Here is a 19,155-nt window from a genome sequence, read left to right as displayed (position 1 = left end):
TTCTGTCATCTGCCACTGCTGAGAACAGTCTAGCTCCATCCTCTTTGGAAACACCTTTTAGGTAGTTAAAGGCTGCTATCAAATTCCACCTCAGTCTTCTCTTCTTTAGACTAAATAAGCCCGGTTTCCTCAGCCTCGCCTCATAAGTCACATGCCCCAGCCCCCTCACCATTTTCATTGCCCTCTGCTGACTCTCTCCAATTTGTCGAAATCCTTTCTGTAGTGGGGGGCCCAAAACTGAACACAGTAGCCTGGAGCTGGCTGGGACCTGCCGCAGAACAGGACAGTTCCTGGCCAGTGGGGAAGTTTGCATGTGCAGCCCAGATCTGGCTGGGAACTCCAGGCTGCACGTGCAGACTTCCCCATTCAACCCAGGGCTGGCTGGAGATCGTCCTGTGCTGGGGCAGGTTCTGGCCAGCCTTGGGCTGGCAGGGAAGCCCTGGTAGGCACAGGGCTTGTCCGTATGTGCATAAGGCAGGAGACAGCCGCTGCTGCAGCCAGTAGAGCTCTCCTAGCCCTGTGCTCCCTGTCATCCCCCAAGTTAGCACCCAGGGGAGCATGAAGCTGCCTCTGGCTGCTGCAGGAGGGCAAAACAAAGTAGGAGCAGCCCTATAGTGGGCTCCTCCCATTGGGAACAAATCTGCTCCCAGGAGGGAGCACGTGTAGATGTGCTCCCTGGTGGGCTTATTGCACAGTATTTTTACTACACAGTAAGCCTACTTTGAATTAATAGCATGTGGAGATGTGCCCATTAAATCTACTTTTTTATAACATCAAATGCAATGTCAAAACTGCCTCAGTGTTTTTCCCTGGGCTTTCTGTCCTGTGACAGTATATGTCACTACCTACAGTGAAGTTACTGTCTGCTGAGAAGTTTTTGCCATGCTAATCCTCTTAGTATACACCAACTATTATTTACAAGACATGGTAAATGATATATTGGAAGTAAATCCTTTTCTCTGACTGATCACAGGAAAAGTGGGAGGGCAAGCATGCACTACTTCAGAGAAGAAGGGGTTAAGTTCCCAGTTTCCATTCTTTTGCATCTGTTCTCTGAATGTGGCAAGACAGTTTCCACAATCTCTATCCCCAATTTACATCATGCCCCTGGCAGTTACCTGACTTTCTCTTCAGTATTGCTATCTACATCACTTGGGTTTATTTCAGCCTACATATTCCTTTCGAATGTAGGAGTTACAATGCCAGAAGAAATACACAAGAGATTTTACAAACACAATTTTACAAATTTTATTTTAATGACATTGCTTTAGAATACTTCTTTTTTTGGTCTACTTAAACTTGGTGCATGTCTTGATTTAAATTTTTTTTTATTGAGCCATTATAATTTCACATAGATTGTGAGTTGGATGACACTACTCTGTAAAAGGCAGATCATATAGCTGTCCAGAATAAGTGGGTAGAATATGGCCTAGGAATGGGTTGAGGCTTAACTCTATATCTGTTTCCCTATGTGCTACCCAGCATAGATGAGCTGTCAAGGGAATGTGCTAGTTTTGTTAAATTGCTCCTTGTATTTGGCAAAGCAAGAAGGATACAGGGAATAAATTGTTTCAGAGGGGCATCTCGACTTATACTCACCCCTTGCTCAGCTTTGAGCCTAAAGGCACAGTTGAGTCTGCTCACAGCAGGGTTAAAAAAAGAATTACTGTCCAAAATATTAGTGACAATCAGAACTTCCAGTTAAATACATATATCTTGAGATTTAATAAAATCAGAACAAAGAACCCATCTTTTTTTCTTTTGGTATTTTCACGGAATTACTACTTGTAACTTATTTGAAAATATAATCTGGGTATTAGTATTGAAACTATTTGTCCAAATTAATTGGCAGTTGCAAGCCATATATTGCTATATTACCTTTAGCATCAAATTTGCGAAGAGTCAGAGAAATAAAAGGATAACTATAGGAAAGGGTTTCTTAATTGTTTAATTGACTTTCTCTAATGACCCACCTCCTAATCTAAGCAATATCCTATTGCATGAACTACAGATGGCGTATCTCTGATGATTATTTCCTCTATGTCTGGCATACGTGTGTTTTGATTTATGCCAAGTATACAACCATAGCTCCTTTGGCAAGAATGGAGTGTGAAAGGAGAGGAAGACAGGTTCCATTTGCCATATTAAAAGAAAGTCGTCCATTGGCATTTCTTCTCCTACATATTTGGCTTGCTAATTCTCTCACCATGACTCAGAATGACTTCCAGCCTGAAAAATAACCAGGAAGGCACTAAAGTCATAATTCTGGTTGCAAAGTTGCTCTTTTTCCCCAACAACTATACTTTGTTTTTAAATGTTTTATACAGTAAGGGTGGGAAGAAAACTGGGTTTTGCTCTTGGTCAAACAGAAATCATTTCTGTGTTCTTGAGCACTGTCTCAGTGACAGCAGATATATACAAGTAAAGGTTATACACCATGAATATGGTAAAGAATTACAAATGTCTTGGCCCTGAAGGACAAGCAAACATCTTTCTTTAAGGTTCATTCATCATAAGAGAGATGTAGCCCTTTAGTTTCTTGATGTATAGCATAGCATAGTATAGTACAGTACTGTACAAAGTGAAATAATGTCCCCCAGGGTGGAGACAATTTCAAGTATAAAGAGTCTCTAAACCTACCAGTCTGTAGTAGTGTGTGAACATTAAAGATATGGTAAAAGTGTCTTGGTCCAACTCCAAAAATGTAGTTACATCCTTAGAAACATTGAAAATTAGGGTTGGAACAGATGTCAGGAGGTCATGTAATTCAACCCCCTGCTCAAAGCAGGACCAGCCCTAAATATCGCCTGAGCCCAGGCCTTGTCTACTTGGGTCTTAAAAACCGCTCAGGATGGAGAATTCTACATCTGTGGGCAGCCTGTTCCTCTGCTTTATCATCTTCCTAGTGAGAAAGTGTTTCCTAATATCTAACCTAAACTTCCCTTGCTGCAACTTGAGACCATTGCTGCTTTTCTGTTATCTGCTACCACTAAGAACAGTCTAGCTCTGTCCTCTGGAACTACCCTCCTGGTAATTGAAGGCTGTCCCCTCTCAGTCATCTTTTCTCCAGACTAAAGAAGCCCAGTTCCCTCAGCCTCTCCTCAGAAGCCATGTTCCCCATCCCTCTAGCCATTTTCGTTGCCCTCCACTGGACTCTCCAATTTGTCCACATCCTTTCTGTAGTGGGTGGCTTAAAACTGGCCACAGTACTCCAGATGTGGCCTCACCAGTGCTGAATAGAGGGGAATAATCACTTCTCTCTATCAGATGGTAGTACTCCTACTGTTACAGCCCAGTATGCAGTTAGCCTCTTTCGCAACAAGGGCATACTGTTGGTTCATATTCAGTTTACTGTCCATCTTAACCCCTAGGTCCTTTTCTGCAGAGCGGCTGCTTAGTCAGTCAATCCCCAGCCTTTACTGGTGCATGGGGTTGTTCTGTCCTAAGGGCAGGATTTTGTGCTTATCCTTATTGAACTTTATGATATTCTTTTTGGTTCAATCCTCCAATTTGTTTAGGTCTCTTTGAATCCTAGTCCTACCCTCCAGCATATCTACTACTCCCCCCAGCTTGGTGTCATCCACAGACTTGCTGAGGATGCACTCCACCTCAACTTCCATATTGTTGATGAAGATTTTGAACAAACCTTGGCCCCAAGGCTGACCCCTGGGGCACTACGCTTGATACTGGCTGGCAACTAGACACCAAACCATTGATCACTACCATTTGAGCCTGATGATCCAATCAGTTTTATATCCACGCTGTATCCAACCTTTACTTCCTCAGCTTGCTTGCAAGAAAGTTGTGGGAGACCATATCAAAAGACTTGCTAAAGTCAAGGTATATAACATTCACTGCTCTCCTCCACAGATCTAGCCATCTTGTCATAGAAGGCTATCAGGCTAGTCAGGCATGACTTGCCCTTGGTAAATCTATGCCAACTGTTCCTAATCATCACCTTCTCCTCCAAGTGCTTAGAAGTGTATTCCTTGAGGACCTGCTCCATGATTTTTTCAGGGACTAAGGTGAAGCTGACTGGTCTGTAGTTCCCTGGATTCTCATTCTTCCCTTTCTTAAAGATTGGTGCTATATTTGCCCTTACCGATTGTCCAAGACCTCTTCCTATTGCTGCGAGTTTTCAAAGCTGACAGTCAGTGCCTCTGCAGTCTCATCAGCCAACTCCCTCAGCACCCTTGGCTGCATCGCATTTGGTCCCATGGAGTTGTACACATCCAGGTGTTAGTCTGAACTCAGGAGGAAGGTAGGGCAGTGTGGCATCTTAGAAACTAACTGGTTCAGAGAGGCATGCCCCTTTGTAGGCAGCAATCTACTTTGTCAGTATCTGATGAAGTCAGTTGCTGCCTATGAAAGCTCATGCTTCCCTAAACCGCATACTTGCTAAGGTGTCACCCTAGTTAAGCTAGACCAGTTAAAGCTTGGCATATTTAAATTAGTAATTTATTAGCTGAAAAATGCATTTTATGGGGACAGTGGACAAAACATTCATGAAGTTATGTCAAATTCAGTAAATAGTTTTAGTGGGAAAAATATTAAAAAGTCTTAAAGTTTTGCTTTATTGCTTCCAAAACAATGGGTTTTGATTTTTTCCTTTTTGAAGTTATGTTTTAATTTAAAAACTGCTAAAGTGTAATCTTAAGAAGTGTCAAAAGAGATCAAAAGCCCAAAGACAAAGCAAAGTATTTCATTTAAGGTTAAATAAAATCTATTGGGCAGCCCAAAACAAAGTATTACCAAACTTCTCATTTCACTAAGAATTTTTAATTTCCCTAAGAATTTTTTAAAATTTTCATTTAGTTTCATTTCAAATAAAACAATTTCATTTTTTTGTTTTTGGACTTTCCCAATACCTCCACCCCCTCAAATAAACAATTTAGTTATACAGTTCTAATGACCTGTTAGGCTGCGTACCCGTGTAAAGTATCTCTACGTAATAATGTCAGTACATGCTGGGGGGGGCTGGTATAAGTATTTTTACTATTAACTGACATATTTATATGGGTACAAAAATTGGGTTTATACCAGTTCTAATTAAAATTAGGATTCATGTTTCAGGATTAGCACAGCTTTTTGTGGCTGCTTATTTTTAAGATTCCCTCCCCTAATAGAAGCTTTTGGTTTTGGCCCCCACAACTTGTTATTCTAGTGTGCTATCACGCCTTTCCTAAGCCCTTTAGAGGCAGTAATTACCACAGTCCTTATCATTTGTGACTGGCAAGCATTGCCACGTAACTTTTTGACAGCTCTAGAATTTATGTGAGCTGAAGATAACAAATTGCCTTGTCAGAATTTGCCAGGCTTAAGGACACTCTGAACTGGATTTCAATAAAGGATAGTGTCACGACCCAGTGAGTTTGGTGCCTCGGCACTATGGAATTTTCTTGACACATGAGAGCCTCTTGCACAGTGAGGGTTTTTGCTGCATAAAGAACCCGCGTGCAGGAGAGCGTTCCTGCCACTTTGCAGCTGTCTTTGCAGGATGCATTTTCTCTTTGCAGCACAGAAATGCACGGTGCAAAGAGTTCCCGCCATTCGGATGCAAATTCGTGCCCCGCAATTGGCTAGTGCTAAATTATTCACACATGGTGGCCGGTAATGGGCTTGTTGGCAGTTTAAAAATTAGTGTGACTTCCGCCCAAGTCGAAGAGCTTTGAGCATGCTGCAGAGTGCCTCTTAGAGATCCGACTTGCGGCTAGCTGATTGATAGACTGATCACCTATCGATCCTTCTTCCCGTCGCCGAACGCAGTCCCAGACGTACCCTTTTCCTGCCGGCTTGAATTACAGACGAGTTCACTGGCATTGGCCTCGCCAGCTGGAGCAACTCACATTGTTGTCCAGACGACCGAACCGTTTCCGTCGCAGCCACCCGCGACGTAAGTAAAGTTTTTTGCAACCATTAAGCTTTGTCAGCCTCTCTATTCACCAGCCCGCCCTGACGAACGGGTAAATTCTGAATCACCTCGAGTCGGTTCAGCCCAGCCGAGACAGATAGAAGACCATGCGTATCCTTATATATTGAAGGCAGAGGTTGAGCAAATTAGTCTGATAATGATCCTAGTTTGATGATGATTTTTTACACAAAGCAACTTTAACAGCTATGCTTTTATGGGTATATCCCAATGAGCACTCATATGCAGTTTGCAGTGTCTCAAACCCATTTGCGTGTGCACCCATTCATTGCACTGCTAATTTGCAGCATGGCTTTTTTTTTCTTTTCTTTTTTTGACATTGGGAGATCACACTGTCAAAAAAAAAAATGCCATTAAAAAAAGCAGAGGAACACATGGAAGCAGCATGTGCTGAAAGAAACAGAGCCTGACCGGCCAGAGCCACACTCTGGCTGCTGACCAGGCTTTGAGTGGCCAGCTCAATGCCACTGCTGCCCTAGGAAGCCCCCACGAACCCAGGTAAGACCCCAACCTCCCCTGCCCCACCCAGGTCAATTTACCTTGTGCCAGAGCACACATGCAGCTGTGTGCCCTCTTGTGTCACTGCTATTTGTCCTGTGGGAAATAAACACCCCTGCCATGTGTACACTTGTCGGGACACACCCTGTGACTCTGTATTTGCTCAGTACTGATTGTCTGTTGTGTCCATGCATTTTTGGTTATGTATGTAAGGCATAATTATGCTAATATTAAAACACAATGAAGGACAGATAAATAACTAAATTTTTTTAAAACTTTTTCTTTTCCTTAATGCAACTCGTACCAGTAATTACCAGGAAAATCGGATTTTTTTTGTCTGTTTCATTTTAAATATGCCATACTGTATTAGCAGTATACATTATGGACTAGAATCAAATCATTCTTATAGCTGTCTAAAAAGGATTTTGATAGAATTTCATCACCTAGGTCACAGAAAGCAATCCACATTAGCCCCATTTCTGCAGTCATATAATCATATTAGCGGGGGGGGCCGGCGGGAGTGAGGGAATGGATACACAACACGGAGCACCACCACCTTGTGTTGCCACTGCCTTCCAGGAGTGGGGGGAGGGGAGCTTACCTCTCCGTCCCCCTCCACCAGCACCTCGTGCCACCACTGCATCCAGTGCCGCTGGCCTCACTGCCCCGCTCCCCCCTCCACCCTGCTCCTTAGAGGCAGCAGAGCACCACCATGATGGTGGAGACAGAGCAGGGGGATGAGGCCAGCATTGCTGGCCTCGCCCCCCACTCCGTCCCCTCTATCTCCACTGTCATGACAGCACTCTGCACTCTGATTGCTTGTTTCACTAACCAGTCAAAGTGCTCCAAGAACATTATGAACAGACAAACAGACTGACTAAGCCCTTTATTATATAAGAATAGGTATTAGATGCTTCAATTTTGGCTGGAAGAGTTCCCTACAGACCTGCACTTGGGCTACTAGATGTGCTAGGAAGCAAACCACATAAGCCATCTAGACCAGGGGCATGCAATTATTTCAAGTGGAGGGCCACTTACCCAGTTTTGGCAAGCTGTTAAGGGCCTTGTGGGTAGCCCCACCCCTTGACGGGGGCTTCGCCCCCTGGTCACCATCTTGGGACCAGTGTCCCAATGTCTCAGGACCAATGTCCCAGGGCCACTCCCGGCGGGACCCAGAGCAGCTTGCAGGCTGACTGGGGTCTGTGGAGCCAAGCTGGGATGCACCAGCAGGGAGAGGAGGGAGCTGGACCAGCTCCATAGAGCCCCTGCCAGCCGGGACCCTGTACTCCTGCCGCCCTGCTCTGGGCCCCGCCAGCGCTGGCCACAGGACACCAGTGTGGGCCCCATGCTCCCACTGGCTCCTGCATCCACTCACTCCCAGTGCCCCCCAGCCCTGATGTACAGGCAGGGGGCAGCGTACAGCCCCAACCTCCTGCTCCCCGGCAGGTGATGAGCTGGTGCTGTGTGTGAGGAAAAAAGCAGCCCCTCGCCCACACCATGACTAGCACTTCCTGCTGCAGCTGCTTGCTGCCTGTGTGGGGCTGTCCTGAGCAGGCACAGGCAGCCCCATATGGGCTATGAGCAGCTGCAGCATGGGGCGCCAGCCACGGGGCAGACAAGGGGCCCCTTTGCCCCCACCCCGCACTCAGCACTGGCTTGTAACCCACCCCACACTCAGCACCAGCTTGTAACTCACCCCACTGCCAGCCTGGGCCCCGTGCAACTCCAAGATCGCCCGTTGGGGCTGTGCACAGCAGCAGCAGATGCCGTCCCCCTCCCTCAGCTTGCCACAAGGAACAATGTTTGCCACCGCTGCCTCTGGGCTGCCCAGCACGTGAACTCTGGGTGGGCAGCAGCAGCAAACACTGCCCAGCATGGCAAACTGGGGGGCCACAGCTGCTGCCGCCGTGCACAGCCCCAACAGGTGAGCCCAGAGCTGGCGTGGGGCCCAGGCTGGCAGCAGCACAGGTTACAAGCTGGTGCTGAGTGTGGGGGAAAAGCAGCCCCTCCCCCGCCCCGTGGCTGGCGCCCCATGCTGCAGCCACTCGCAACCCACATGGGGCTGCCTGTGCCTGCTCGGGACAGCCCCACATGGGCTGCAAGTGGCTGCAGCAGGGAGCACCAGCCATGGGGCAGGTGAGGGGCCGCTTTTTCCCAGGCTCAGCCTTTCCCTGGATTCCTTCCCTGCCCAGGGTCCCCCCCTGCCCTAACCTGAGGTTCTGGTGCGGGGCAGTCACACAGTCCCAAGCCAGAAGCCCATGCTGGTGCTTCCAGCTCGGGGCATGGGGCTGGGCAGGCCCTGCTATTGCAGGAGCCTGCTAGGCTTCTCCTGGGTCATAGATTCATAGATGTTAGGGTCAGAAGGGACCTCAATAGATCATCAAGTCCGACCCCCTGCATAGGCAGGAAAGAGTGCTGGGTCTAGATGACCCCAGCTAGATGCCTATCTAACCTCCTCTTGAGAAGACCCCCAGGGTAGGGGAGAGCACCACCTCCCTTGGGAGCCCGTTCCAGACCTTGGCCACTCGAACTGTGAAGAAGTTCTTCCTAATGTCCAATGTAAATCTGCTCTCTGCTAGCTTGTGGCCATTATTTCTTGTAACCCCCAGGGGCGCCTTGGTGAATAAATACTCACCAATTCCCTTCTGTGCCCCCATGATGAACTTATAGGCAGCCACAAGGTCGCCTCTCAACCTTCTCTTGCGGAGGCTGAAAAGATCCAGTTTCTCTAGTCTCTCCTCGTAGGGCTTGGTCTGCAAGCCCTTAACCATACAAGTGGCCGTTCTCTGGACTCTCTCCAGGTTATCCGCATCCCTCTTGAAGTGCGGCGCCCAGAATTGCACGCAGTACTCCAACTGCGGTCTGACCAGAGCCCGATAGAGGGGAAGTATCACCTCCTTGGATCTGTTTGTCACGCATCTGCTGATGCACGATAAAGTGCCATTGGCTTTTCTGATGGCTTCGTCACACTGCCGACTCATGTTCATCTTGGAGTCCACTAGGACTCCAAGGTCCCTTTCCACTTTCATGCCACCCAGCAGGTCATTCCCTAGGCTGTAGGTGTGCTGGACATTTTTCCTCCCTAGGTGCAGCACTTTGCATTTCTCCTTGTTGAACTGCATTCTGTTGTTTTCTGCCCGCTTGTCCAACCTGTCCAGGTCTGCTTGCACCTGTTCCCTGCCCTCCAGCTTGTCCACTTCTCCCCATAGCTTTGTGTCATCTGCAAACTTGGACAGAGTACATTTCACTCCCTCGTCCAAGTCGCTGATGAAGACATTAAAGAATATTGGTCCAAGGACCGAGCCCTGTGGGACCCCACTGCCCACAATCTTCCAGGTCGAAACCGACCCATCCACCACGACTCTCTGGGTGCGACCCTCTAGCCAATTCGCCACCCACCAGACTGTGTAGTCATCCAAGTCACAGCCTCTTAACTTGTTCACCAGTATGGGGTGGGATACCGTATCGAAGGCCTTCCTGAAGTCTAAGTACACGACATCCACCCCTCCTCCTGTATCCAGGCATTTCGTAACCTGGTCATAAAAAGAGACTAGATTAGTCAGGCACGATCTGCCTGCTACGAACTCGTGCTGGTTTCCCCTCAACATAATTTGTCCTGCCGGGCTCTCGCAAATGTGAGCCTTGATAATTTTTTCAAAGATTTTGCCGAGGATGGAGGTGAGACTGACTGGCCTATAGTTGCCCGGGTCCTCCTTCCTCCCCTTTTTGAAAATGGGGACCACATTGGCCCTTTTCCAGTCCTCCAGGACTTGGCCCATGCGCCACGAGCGTTCAAATATTCCCGCCAGTGGCTCTGCTATGATGTCGGTCAGTGCCTTCAGCACCCTCAGATGGAGCTCATCCGGGCCTGCCGACTTAAAGGCATCCAGGTCTTCCAAGTGACTCTGCACCATCTCAGGGTCTACACATGGCAGTCTGGCACCTTGCTGCTGCCTCTCTACAACCCCAGTGAGAGACTTGTGGTGCCCCTCGCTTAGGAACACTGAGGCAAAGAACTCGTTGAGGAGTTCAGCCTTGTCCCCCCTGTCCGTCACCAATTGTTTCTGCCCATTTAGCAGGGGTCCTATTCCTCCCTGGGCCTTCCTTTTACTCCCTATATATCTAAAAAACAATTTCTTGTTGTCCTTTACTTGGGATGCCATCCTCAGCTCCATGGTAGCTTTGGCCTGTCTAACTGCCTCCCTACAAGCGCGAGCAGAGGAGGTATATTCGTCTTTGGTGATTTCTCCCTGTTTCCACTTTTTATGTGCTCCCCTTTTGGCCCTTAGGCTGCCCTGGATTTCTGTGGTCAGCCAGGGAAGCCTCCTGGCCCCTTTCCCTCTTTTCCCTCGCATCGGGATCGTCTTGCTTTGTGCCTGAAGGATCATTTCCTTAAGGCACAGCCACCCTTCTTGGGCTCCCATCACTTCAAAACTCCTACTCTGCAGTGCGTCTTTGACTAATCGTCTGAGTTCATTGAAATCAGCTTTCCTAAAGTCTAGCACTTTCACCCTACTAGTTACCTTACTCACTCGACGTTTTATAAGGAATTCTATTATTAGGTGATCACTGTCCCCCAGATGGCTACCGATCTGTAGGTCCCCTACCATGTCATCCCCCATTGCCAATACCAGATCCAGTATGGCATTCCCCCTAGTGGGACCATTTACCTCCTGCGTCAGGTGGAGGTTCTGTACACGGGTTAGAAACCTGTGTGAACAGTGGGACTTTGCCGTCTGCGTCTCCAAGCAGATGTCTGGGTAGTTTAGGTCCCCCATGACTACCGCCTCTTTAGCTTTTATGGTCTCCGAGAGCTGCCTCAGGAGCCCCGAATCTATTTCTTCCCCTTGGTGTGGGGGTCTGTAGCAGACCCCTACCACCAAATCCCTTTCTCCTTGCCCCCCATGTAGCCTAACCCACAATCCTTCAACTTCCTTGTCCTTTGATTCCTTCTTGATGATGGTTGATGTATATTGCTCATTGACATAGAGCACAACCCATCCCCCTTTTTTCCCCACCCTGTCCTTTCTGTACAATCTGTAACCCTCAATATGTACCGCCCAGTCGTGGGACGAATCCCACCAGGTTTCCGTTAGCCCTACTAAGTCATAGGTGTTTTGTGCAAGCAGGAGTGCTAGTTCATCCTGCTTGTTCCCCATGCTCCTAGCATTAGTATATAGGCACTTGAGCCCTGCGACTGGTGCCTTTGCTGCCCCCCTGCTCCGAATCCCAAGGGGCCCCTTATTTCTTACCTTCTCGTTGCTTACCTGTGCTGTAGTGCTGGTTGCCCCATGGCTTGAAGGTTCCCAATGTTCTCCTTCTTCAGGGTCCTACTGCTTGTTGTTCCTATCATTTTTTACAGGAACCAAAGACAGATCAATATTAATTTTCTAAATGTTTTAGGGGCTCCAAAGGCAGGGTAGAATGGCCTTGCGAGCCAAATCCAGCCTGTGGGCCATATTTTGCCCACCCCTGATTTAGACGCTTGGCTTCTATTTAACCTCCACTGCAATCCAGATCAGTGCTGGGAGGCACTGAAGTTTATCTCTTGGGATCTAAAGTCCTCCTATTTGGGGAGGTGGGGGGGACACTGTCTCCCCTCATAGTGCTGCTTATGTGCTTTGCAGTAAATTGTTATTGGGTAAAATGTATGAACATCATTGGGAGCATGGACCAAAGTCCAGTACTCCCACCCACAAAGTGCCATCTTATTAGGCTACAGTCTTATGCTTCCTTCTAGTCCAAGGACTCTTGTATTCTTTTTTGCCAAATAGATAACTTCAGGAGAGTGGTAGATAATGCCTTCATCCCTGTCTCACTCCAATAAAATTGTTTATAATCAATAAGCTCTTTAAAAATGAAAAAAAATCATAAGGTTTTAGGTAGAACAATTGAATGTTATTAGTTGCACAGAATTGAGATCTTTAATCTCTGATCCATGGCCAAACTATATATGAGAAAATAAAAGGAAGAAGAAAAGATGAGAAGAAAGGGGGGAAATTAAATCTCTGTTTTCTTTCAGGTGTAACTCAGCATTTAAAAATAACTTTTCTAGGGTTCCAGTGCTTAGACAATAGAGCAGAGAGTGTTATAAAAAGCACAGGTTAGTTTCAAAAGTATCTTCCATGGCTGGTTTTTGTACCTACTGTGTTACCTGCTCCAATGGCTATGTTTAATTTCTGTGACTGAAAAGAGGGATAATTCAGTTTGGGAACAGCATTAACTTTCAAATGAGTTATGTTATCCAGTCTTTCTATAATGCTTGAAATCCTAACACTATCCTTTAGTATTATCAAAGTTTATGCCTATGAAATAGGCATAGCTTTTCCATCTCCATACTTACAGAGTATTTCTCACTACTAGTAATTCTCATTAACGTTAAAATTTCTTCGATCGCCTCTATACATTCCCAGTGTCTTACAATTAACTGCTAAATTGCATAATTACCTTGAGACAGGCTATACATGCAAAGTACTTATCACACAATTAAAAGCTCCATTCCTGCAACTAGTCAGGACTCTTAGCCCAAACAAGTGGAGACTCTGGTAGCACCCTTCAGCTGCCAGGACCCAGAATCCCACAGCTGTGGATGCCAGGTCCCTGCAGCGTGCCTCCTGGTGATCCTCCCCACCCCAGGGGTGCATGAAACCCTCAGGGTGAAAGGATTGTCACTGGAGGTACTCCAGCCCTGGGGGTTTCATGCACCCTCAGGACCCTCCCACCCTGGGGGTTTCACGTACCTGCAGCAATCCTTACACCATAGGGATTTCACGCACCTCCAGGATGGGGGGATCCCCCTGCACCAGCAGTAAGGCGCAATGGAATCTAATGTGCGGTTGTGTGAACTGCGCATTAGATCCCATCATGCCATGCCTTTACCTGCATGTGTAGAGGGGGCCTTATATTTCCTTAGGGCAGATGCACCAACTGTAGCTCAGTTCAAGAGAACACGTGATCCTAATCAGATACACTCTAAGAACATTAATACAGTAGTGTTGAAACAAGAGTTTGGGCTGATGATACTTGACTGAAAATTAAATTTTCAAAGTACAAATCTCTCCATAATAGTGTTTAACTCTATCTAACATAATTAGTATTGTCATAAAGCCAGAGCACCCTGTTTCTTGTACAAATATGTCCATTCTCAATAATGAAATGAAATACTATGTAGTATTTGTTCTTTGTTTCAGAATTACATTCCCTTGATTCCAGGTTTAAATTGAAATTCTTCTGTTTGATTTGTTCTATCCCACACAAATCAGATGCCATTGCTGTCTACACGTGAATAGCAGTAGACAAAAAAATTGCTTAAGTTCTGTGTATATATGAATAGCAGTGTGTCAGCCCTCTGAATAATACTTCTGCTGAAGAGCTGGTGAGTGGACTGCAGCCTACTCACTTTCACAGCTTGTCTTCAGAATTCTGTTCATGCTTAACTTGCTCAGGATACTGGAATGCAGATCATCCGACAGATGCTTTTCCTTCTGGTGCTTGAACAAAAGGCAAACGCACACTAATATATTATGGGCCAGATTTTCAACGGAGTTCTGACAAAAGTAACTAGCAGCAGCTCAAGTTTCAATGCAAGGAAGGATCATGAAGAGTAGGGATGGTGCAAAGAGGGGTATGAGAATCTGACAGGGAAAAAGACAGTATAATCAGCTTTTCTTGTAGCTTGTTATCTGTTGTTTTCATATTCATTCTTATTCATTGTGAAGCTTCAGATATTTCTTCAGAGTTGACAGTTTTGCCTCATTTGTGTCTGAGTCAGTTACATCGTGCTTATCTTTATTTGCCTCATGCTTCCTTTTGGCAAAGAATAGTTTTCTAGGATTATTTTCTCAGCTTTAGTTTCCACAGTTTTTCCAAAATGGCTGTAATTTAATGCATCTCACCAACAGCTCCATAAGCAGGAATTTGGTCTCTACTCCACACTTTGCCAAAGACTTGTCAAAGCCACGCCTGCTGTAGTGAGGTACTTGACTATTTGGATCTGAGAGGTAAGGCAGCCAGACATAATGTTAGCCACATAAGTTCCTTGTGACCCATCAGCAACAGAAGCAATTATACTTTCACCATAATAGTCCTACTATGCTCAGAAATACCTTTTGACCTAGAGTTAAGCAATCTACTGGGGGGGGTTAATGTCTTTAAATTTTTTTTCTTTTTTTTTTTTTGTGCATTATGTAAACTGGCAGTTTTACCAACTGCCACTTTTAACATGTATCCAGTGCTTGGGCAATTTCTGTAATGGGGCTGTCTCCTGGGCATATAATCATGAATTGCACCATCAACCTTAAACTCCAATTCTTTTGGTGTATTTTCTCTATATTTATCCTATTTGATCAATGACAAAGTTGTAGAACTCTATGTTGAGCCTTTTATTTGAAATGAGCACATAAATCCTAATTCCTGTGTTCAAAATTATATTCTTCATAGTTTGTTGTTCTTTGGACAGTGTTATATACCACGTTTTTGCAAAATTACTTCCATTTTGTCTACCTCCTCTTTGGCATTAGTTTCAGGAAGTGCAGTGGTATGATTAGATCCACATTTCAGATGATGCCAAGGGAACAGCAGCCAGGAACATTTTTATGTCCCTGAAGCACGTAACAATCTCCTGTCCCATCCTGTCCCTTCTCTTCCCTTTCCTCCCACCCCTCCTGCCACTGCTGTGAGTGGGGTGGGGAGGAAGCTCCAGAGCTACTCCTGCCCTGCTCTGGCCAGGCCACATGGGGAGCTGGGGATAGCAACAGTAGCAGTGTTAGCTGATTTCCTCCTCTAGTCCCTGCCAGTATTCCCCATGGGAGCAGGTCCAGGGAGGGGAGACCACATACTGCATTGCTACTGTTCCTGGCTAAGCCTGGCTCCCTACGTAGGTATCTCCCACAGCCCCAGCTGGAGTGGCCCGAAGCAGCTCTGGAGGCCCCCAGCCAGGAACAGCAGCAGTAGCAGTGGGTTGGGGCAGAAAGAAACGGAAAAAGGAGAAGTGACAGGACTGCTGGGAGTGGGGAGATACTCTTACCTGATTCAGAGACTTTAAAGAAGTCCCTGGCTGCTGCTTGCATGGCATGTTCTACCCCCTGGGGGAAGTTGGGAGTGGAGGTACCCATCACCCCTGCAGTGTTGGTCACTGTTCTCTCACTCCCATTTACAAAATCCTGGATCTGCCCATGAGTATCACGCATTTGTAATTCTGCAATAGTAAACATAATATTGATCTTTGTTTATCTAGTTTTTCAGTTGTATCTACTGCTGTGACAGAAAAGAAAATGCTTTGTAAACGTTTTCAAATATTTGTGCATATTTCCTACAAGATGCACTGGAAGTGTAGGCTTGATTAATTCCTCTTAGCTTGAAGTCATCTCTTCTGTTGCATCTTTGAAGCTGCCATTTCTTTTATTCTACGTAGTTTTCAATGAGCATTTATGGAACCAGGGAATAATCTAGTTTTCTAACAAATAGAGCTGTGCCCGTCTCCTCTGTGTGCCAGTTCTGGCTGGGGTCTGGCTGTGGGAGACAGCCTGGCCCTAACGTGGCCCCATAGGGGAAAGGAGCTTTACTTGGCCCCATGGGGGTGCAGCCCAGGGCTGACCCAGATGTTGGTAGGAGAGGGTGCGGCTTGGTTCTGGCAAACCACGCAGAACTTGGTGTTTGGGAATTTGGCAGAGGGCAGGGTAGCCATATTAATGGCCATTGCTGCCCAGCTGCTAAATTTCTGGACCCTAGGGAGCCCAGGAGGCCAGATGCAATGGTTCTGTGCACCCCATTTGGCCCACGGGCTAAAGCAGGAGTCAACAGTGTTTTAGGTAAGAATGCCAAAACATCCACCACCTTGATTTATAAGGTGTTTGCATGCCAGGGGCAAATGACAGGGAAGCCTTGAGGGGCCTGATCCTTGTGACAGCATAGCCTCGGCCCTTCCCTGCCATCCTTCCTGAGGCTTGCATGCCAAACAAAATGCCTTGCATGCCACAATCTGGCACCTGTCCTGAGTAACCTGCACCTGGGCTAGAGGCTGAGCACCTCTGAACTAAAGAGTGGGAGGAAGAATCCCTGCTTTCTCTTTATTCACAATGACTATTAGCAACTTATGTCAACAAAACTATCAGGGTTGTATAAGTATCTTCAGGGGCATCAGCATTCACACACTTGGTAGGATCTTGATCACTTGGCATGTATATGCAGCAAAGCTGGCTGGAAAAATAGGAATATTTTTTCTGCACAAACTTTGTATTGAATAAAATATCATTTTTTGGTAAAGAAGGAGACATTCAAAATAGTTCAGCCAGCTTTAGCTGTTAAGTTCACAAGCCTTCTGGGAGATAAATAGGGTCTGTTTCCTCCTTCTTGTATGCCCTTCCATCCAAGCACATTCTCATTTCCCCTTCCCAAGTCAACTGCAGCCCATTATAGTCATACAACTTCTCTTCCTTTAGCCATCCTGTCATGCATAGCCAAATGCCTAGCCACTATCATCCTTTCCTCTGGCTCAGCCTTCTGACTGCCCTTTTTGTCAGTCACACATCTCTTTCTAACCCTACATCTTACAGTTTTCCATTAGTTCAAATGCTTTTACCATAAGACTGGAGGAACTAGCAAACTCCTCTGGACCCTTTATAATTATACTGCTGAGTACAGGGCAGCACTATCCAGCTCTTATGGCTCCTGGAGGGATTCTGGCACCCCCCCCATAGTTGGCACCCAGGGCTGGTGCCCTGCTTGCCCCCCTCAGTTACACTATGCCCTATTTTAGCTTGGCAGAGTTTATTTGAGGCTTTAATGGGTGTCATTTTCTTAGAATGAAAATGGCATGGACCTGGGATGTAGATTTAAAGGTGAGGCTATTGATGCAGTTGTAAAAAAACAAACTCATTGTTCTGGGCAATAGTTAGAGATAGGTATAGTGGTCAAGATTAAGTTGTTTGAAAAAGGGAGGTATGAGGGCATTTATTTAATGCTGAGAAAAGGGAGCCCTAAAGGAGAAAGGGGTTAAGCCAAACTCAATGCATTATGAACTGTAACTGATGCACTGACCTAGTGTGCATGCATTATTAAATCAAGAGTCTGGCAACCACTGATCCACTGACCAAGATCTAAAAGAGGTATTTCACCTTCAGTGTTGTCTAGGCTGTGGAGATTGTGCAGTGATTGCCACTGTGGATGGGGAAAAAAGAGGGGGTGTTACTGAAAGAAGAGAAGCAATAGGTTGGCCAGGCAGCCGGTCAGTTAAATTGAATCTGGGACAGAACTGGCCTCAGTAATATCAGGCAGAAGGCACACCTTATAAGCTAATTAAATCAGAGATATGTAGCATAAACTTTCATGAGCCCAAGCTCACTTCATCAGATGCTGTGAAAGGACACACACAAGGTAGCATATAAAATGGAGAGAATGATTTGAATACAAAAGACAGGAAGAAGGGAGGGAAAAGTGGGGAGGGAGAGAGGGAAGACAGTGCTGGGAGAGGCAAACAAGCAATAAACCCCAAAATGGACAAATCCTGGTAAATTACAAGGTCTGTTCACTCTAACCATAATAGATGTGTAGAACAGTATGGAACAGATTTGATTAGAAGATGCTTAACTCACATTTTCTTGCTTGTAAAATACAGTCCTTAAGGCATGCCTGCAGATTATTGTAGTTGTATATGACAAGCAGTTTTGTGGGGGGGTTTTACTGGACCCCCCCCCCCCCCGTATAGTTGGGGAGATATGGGCAAGCTTTTGGGTACCAAGTACCCTTCCACAGGTCTCTAAGAAAACAGCAGACACAGCTTGACTAAACAGCAGATAGAACAGGGCTGTATCCACATGTAAGTAAAACAAAACAAACAAGTTAAACAAAATTCCATATGTAAATAAAAACAGGACTTAAGAGACATTATGAGGTAACAGATCCCGTTAAGTGGAAGAACAAGACCATTCAAGAGGGTGGTTATCATTAGGGGTCTACTTAAAACGTAGAGAAACTAAATATTTGCGGGTTGGTCACAGTATAAATAGCAAATTCCAGGGATATTTCCTGGATGTGCTTATACATGATATGCAATAAAGAAAAATATATGTAGAGCCATACAAAAAGGTTTAGAACTATTTATTTATGCTTACCTTAATGAAAATAGCCCATTAAGGTAGGTGCCAATGCCCCAGCGGGGGGTGTAGAGATGAGGGGAAGCTTCCATCTTTTGAGTAGCTGGAACCAGGTGGAGCAGCCCTCGGCAAGGCCTTGGCATGTCACCCCACCAGCTGGCACTCCATCCCCACCCTCCTGGGGGGGGAGGCCAGGCTGGGCTGCAGTGGCAGCAAGGACTGCTGGCCCTCACTAGGGTGCCAAAAAATTATTTTTATTAAGTTGGGTTTTTTTAAGTTGATTTTGCGGACAATCCCATTTTTCACATTTTCCGTGAAATCCACAGAATTGCAAATTGAGTAGACCTTTAGGCTGCTTGCAAACATTAAAAAAACAAACAAAACTGCTTTACTTTAAACTTGGTGTGTTCCCGAACCGAACCCTGCACGTGCCCAGAAGAGGCAGCACATTACTTCAACCTGGCTCTGCAGTGTCTGTAAAGATTGGGCATTTTAGTGGGGCTTTTTTGACACTTGTATCTAATAGCTGATTGAATAAGCTTTAGTTAAAAGTGCCAAAAAGTCCCACTGAAGCACCCAGTCTTTACAGATACTGCAGAGCTGTGTTGAAGTAACGTGCTGCTTCTTTAGGTAAAG

At 46.0% G+C, this 19,155-nt stretch overlaps 1 protein-coding gene across 3 annotated transcripts in view; it reads left to right on the top strand.

Annotated features, from left to right (window-relative positions):
• The window catches only part of PTPRZ1 (protein tyrosine phosphatase receptor type Z1), a 231,067-nt gene that overhangs the window by 109,805 nt on the left and 102,107 nt on the right, over positions 1–19,155 (top strand). The window lies entirely within an intron of this gene.

Source organism: Alligator mississippiensis, chromosome 4 (genome assembly GCF_030867095.1).
Source record: "Alligator mississippiensis isolate rAllMis1 chromosome 4, rAllMis1, whole genome shotgun sequence".
NCBI lineage: Eukaryota > Metazoa > Chordata > Crocodylia > Alligatoridae > Alligator > Alligator mississippiensis.
Note: the sequence above shows the minus strand (reverse complement) of the source record. Positions and strands in the feature narration are given on the sequence as shown.